The 4,689-nt window shown below is 43.6% G+C and overlaps 1 non-coding gene across 1 annotated transcript; it reads left to right on the top strand.

Moving 5' to 3' along the window:
* Positions 1–4,360: 4,360 nt before the first annotated feature.
* Positions 4,361–4,432, top strand: TRNAC-GCA (transfer RNA cysteine (anticodon GCA)). The gene has a single exon. It is a non-coding gene; the product is annotated as a tRNA-Cys (tRNA).
* Positions 4,433–4,689: the final 257 nt, after the last annotated feature.

The raw sequence follows: 4,689 nt of genomic DNA, 5'->3' as shown, positions 1-4,689 counted from the left end.
GCTCCAATCGTCGTTTCCTGACCATCCCTGTTGTTTTCCATCAGAATACCATGCTTTATTTTCCTGTAGTGTTTTCAATATCTGTGATGATTTCATTCATGCATTAGTTTGCTTGTCTGTCACACTGCACCTCTGGGAATATAGCTCCATGGGGCCAGGGCTGTGTTTCTTGGCCTCATTCACTGCTGAGTCCTCAGTGCCTAGACTAGACCCTGGAACGTAGTGTATTTGTTAAATGACTGAATGAGTCACTTAATCCCCCTGAATCTGTTTCTTCAGCTATAAAATGGGGGCAGTCTTAACTATTTCCTAGGATATAACAATTGTACCTGCCTCAGACAGCTATGAGGATTCTGTAGGACAGTGTATATGAGCCTCCAACATAAACACTCAGCACACGTGAGCCATTATTTCTATCTCAGATTCACCCGTCCTCACATGGAGAGGGCAGGACTGGGAATGAGGTGGTAACTCTTTCAGATCCCAGTGATCAGCTCTCTGTTCTTCCAGTTATCCAACCTTTACTAGAAAAGATGGAAAAAATATAGTATTGTGGAAACAGCCCTGGACTTGGACAGAGAGGTCTTGAAATTGAGTTCCTTGGAAATTTTCTGAGGCTGTGTCCTCATGTGCAAAATGGAATTAATTATTCCTATAAAAGCATAAATGAGGCCAGGCATGGTGGCTCACACCTGTAATCCTGGCACTTTGGGAGACTGAGGCAGGAGGACTGCTTGAGCCCGGGAGTTCAAGACCAGTCTGGTCAACAGAGCAAGACCTTGTCTCCAACAACAACAACAACAAATCCAGATAATGTGATGGTGCAGCAGGCCTGTAGTCCTAGTGACTTGAGAGGCTGAGACGGGAGGGTTGCTTGAGCCTAGGAGTTTGAGGTTACAGTGAGCCATGATCACGCCACTGCATTCCTGAGCAACGGGGCAAGACCTTGGTTCTTTAAAAAAAAAAAAAAAAAAAAAAAAAAAGCACTTGAATGAGTACGTTATGTGTAAATTATAATGTACTTATTTCCCAAATTAGCATTCCTTGGAGTCTTTTTTGTCTTATTTAAGCAATTACGTACTAATTATGTCAAAAGGAAATGATATTGCTTGTAATTACTAGAAGAGATATGCTTAAATTTGTAACATCTATGGGTTTTTCTGATTTTCAAAGTGATACATTTTATTGCAGAAAATGTGAAGAATATAGAGGAATATAAAGAAAAACGTTCTGAAATCACCCATAACCCCCGTATTCATGCTTTAGTCTTCACATGTGTGCCCTGGAGCAAACAGTGCATGTGAAGGGCATCCTCACCGAACTGAGATGCCCTCAGGTGGGTGATCCGGGAAGCTGACAGGTAGGTGGCTTCCTAGAAGGCCACGGAGAGGACCTGCGCCTGTTCCATGCACTGATGCTTGTTTGACTGAGTCCTGGGAGTGGCTGGATGGGAGGGAAGGCACAAGAAGGGGCTATGGCCCTATATAGGGCATTTAACTACAGATTAAGAGCTTCCAATTTGAATTGAGGTGCTTCTGGGGGCCCTTAAACTCAAAAAATAATTTCTTAGTGGTTTAGGAAAATAAAACAATTACTGAAAATACCAAAAAGTATAAAGAAGAAATAGTCACTAACAATCTCACCATGGAGCTAGGAGATATTAGGATTTCAAAATATTTCTTTTTAGCTTTTTGTTTGGTTGATTCTATTTATTTTTACCTTTGAGATAATACCCACTCTCATTTAACATCATGATTCCCAACCATGGCTGCACACTGGAATCCCCTGACAGTACAAACTATCAGTGTCTGGGTATCACTCTAGATATTCTGATTCAACTGATCTGCTCCCTCCTGCCTGCATTAGTACTTTTAAAACCTCCCTAGGTGATTCTAAGGTACAGTCAGAATCGAGAACCACTGACTTAAGATGTAATTCACATTTTCTTGTGAATTATATCAAACATTTTAAATAGCTAGTTTTCTATCACGTAGATATGCCATAGTTTCTTAACCACCTCTCTAATATTAGGCATTTCTGTTTCTATTTGTTTAATTATTATTATTATTATTATTATTATTAGAGACAGGGTCTTCCTCTGTGACCCAGGCTGGAGTGCAGTGGCGCAATCTTGGCTCACTGCAACCTCTGCCTCCCGGGTTCAAGCTATTCTCCCACCTCAGCTTCCTGAGTAGCTGGGATCACAGGCACGCACCACCACAGGCCGGCTAATGTTTGTATTTTTAGTAGAGACGGGGGTTTCACCACATTGGTCAGGGTGGTCTCGAACTCCCGACGTCAGGTGATCTACCCGCCTCGGCCTCCCAAAGTGCTGGGATTACAGGCATGAGCCACTGCGCCCTGCCATCTATTTGCTTAAATATTTTAAATAACACTTAAGAGCACTTAAATATCTTTGAGCCAACATTTGTTCATATTTCAGGCTTTTTCTGGGCTGGGTTTATAGAAATAGAATTACTACTAGGTCAAAGGGAATTGTTTTAACTTATCTCTTATTTTATACTGCCTTTCCTCTCGAGAAAGATTATACCAAGGCCAGGCGTGGTGGCTCAGGCCTGTAATCCCAGGACTTTGGGAGGCCAAAACAGGTGGATTGCTTGAGGTCAGGAGTTGGAGACCAGCCTGGCCAACATGGTGAAACCCTTTCTCTACTAAAATACAAAAATTCGCCGGGCATGGTGGCGGGCACCTGTAATCCCAGCTACTTTGGGAGGCTGAGGCTGAAGATCTCAGCTCACTGCAACCCAGGTGGTGGAGGCTGCAGTGAGCCAAGATCGCAACACTGCGCTCTAGCCTGAGCGATAGAGCAAGACTCCATCTCAAAAAAATAAAAATAAAAATAAAAAATTGTACTAGTTTACAGGCCTAAAATAGTATGGACTTACCATGCCCTTGCCAGTATGAGGATTGCTACTTTGATTTTTGTCCATTTCAATACAGGAAAAATGTTAAATGGTGTTTTCATTTGCATGTCTTTGGTTTTACTAAGATTTATTTTGACTTACTGAGCTAATACTTATACTTTTCTATCAACTACTATTATACTATTTCCTTTTGTGAATTGTCTTTTGATGCCCTTTGCTATTACATGTGGGCTCTTTACTTATTAAGGATATTAATTTGTAATATTTTGACTGCCATACATGATAGTAATATTTTCCCAACTTGGTATTAACCTTTTGATTTTGTTTACATACCTGAACCTTTAATGCTTATGTAGCCGAATCTATTGGTATTTTCTGTTGGGATTTGTTCCATTGTGTATTAGGGAGTCCTTCAGAAATCAGTTAGATGCAATTCATACTGTCTTATGCTTTTGTTTGATATTTTATATGTAATAATTTAATCCAGTTGGACTTTATTTTGGTATATAATATGAAGTTTAGTTGCCACTTTATTTTTCCCAAATGGCCAACTAAGTCTCCCAGTAGAATATATGTACATGACTCTTCCTTTCCCCTATGAATCTGTGATGTGTAAAACACGGTGGTTGAGTGTATGGACTCCGTTGACAGACCACTTGAGTCTGCATTTCCACTTACCAACCATTTGACGTTGGACAGCTTTTTCAACGTTTCTGTGCCTCAGCTTTCTCATCTGTAAAATTGGGACACCAGTCATAGCGCCTGCCTTACGGAGTCGCTGTGAACACAACTGCTCTGTAAAAGTGAGTGACGCTCTTTCATTCAGCTCGTGCGTGGGCTATGGTGTGCTCCTAGGTCTGCGTTCCAGGTGTTCTGTCCCTGCACCGAGTCCATTCTTGTGTCCTGGCAGACGCTGATGTGTAGTGGGGCAGGCTCTCTCCCGCTGCTGTCGCTTTTTGGTTTTCTTGGCCTCCATTGCCTATTTTGCTTTAGGAAATAAATGGCCTACCTTTTCTTCACTGCTCCAGGCCCTCCATTTTCATCGCAGATAAGCAGTTAGTTGAAAAAGACAGTGCTTGCATCAGATAAAGGCCTAAGAGGGTCTTCGTGGTTTGCGGGGAAGATAATGGGTGTGGGGGAGGGCCATGAGTGACGTCAGAGGATCTTGGGAAGAGGACAGAGGTGGAGAATAAAGATGAGGAGAGCAAAAAGGGAAAGAGCCCAAAAGGGACGGATAAAGAAAAGGTTCGAGGTGAGGGCGGCCGAAGGAATAAACGCGGTGAGCCGGGGCTGTCACCCCGGGTTTCTTCCCAAACTCGGGGAAGAAAGTGCGTTGGAGTTTGACGGTAAGAGCGCAAAGGCCCGAACTGGCCGCCGGAGGAAAGCGCCGCCCAAAGCGGGGACCCTGCAGTGCTGTACGCGGCTTGCGTGTGGCTGACTACGAAGAAGTGAGTGATGCTTCCTTCTTGTGTGATGGGGGTATAGCTCAGCGGCAGAGCATTTGACTGCAGATCAAGAGGTCCCCGGTTCAAATCCGGGTGCCCCCTGCACAGTGGCTTTTAGAGGTTTCTTCGCTCATAGCAAGACTTGCATACAGAGCGCCCTGATTTCCAAAAAATCTTGCAGTGCAAATCCGCGTTTCTCCTGCGCAATCACTTTTAGAGGTTCCCAGGCTCTAGCAAGACCTGCATACACAGCACACTGATAGCGAAAGACCCTGCAGCCCCAGTGGAACTGAAATATAGGACGGTCTTTACCCTCAGACTCCCAGAGAGGGCTGGTTTCCCATCACACATTTCTTCTG

This window comes from Pongo pygmaeus, chromosome 6, assembly GCF_028885625.2.
Source record: "Pongo pygmaeus isolate AG05252 chromosome 6, NHGRI_mPonPyg2-v2.0_pri, whole genome shotgun sequence".
In the NCBI taxonomy this organism is placed as follows: domain Eukaryota; kingdom Metazoa; phylum Chordata; class Mammalia; order Primates; family Hominidae; genus Pongo; species Pongo pygmaeus.
The sequence above is the reverse complement of the archived record's forward strand: the minus strand, read 5'-3'. Positions and strand labels throughout refer to the sequence as shown.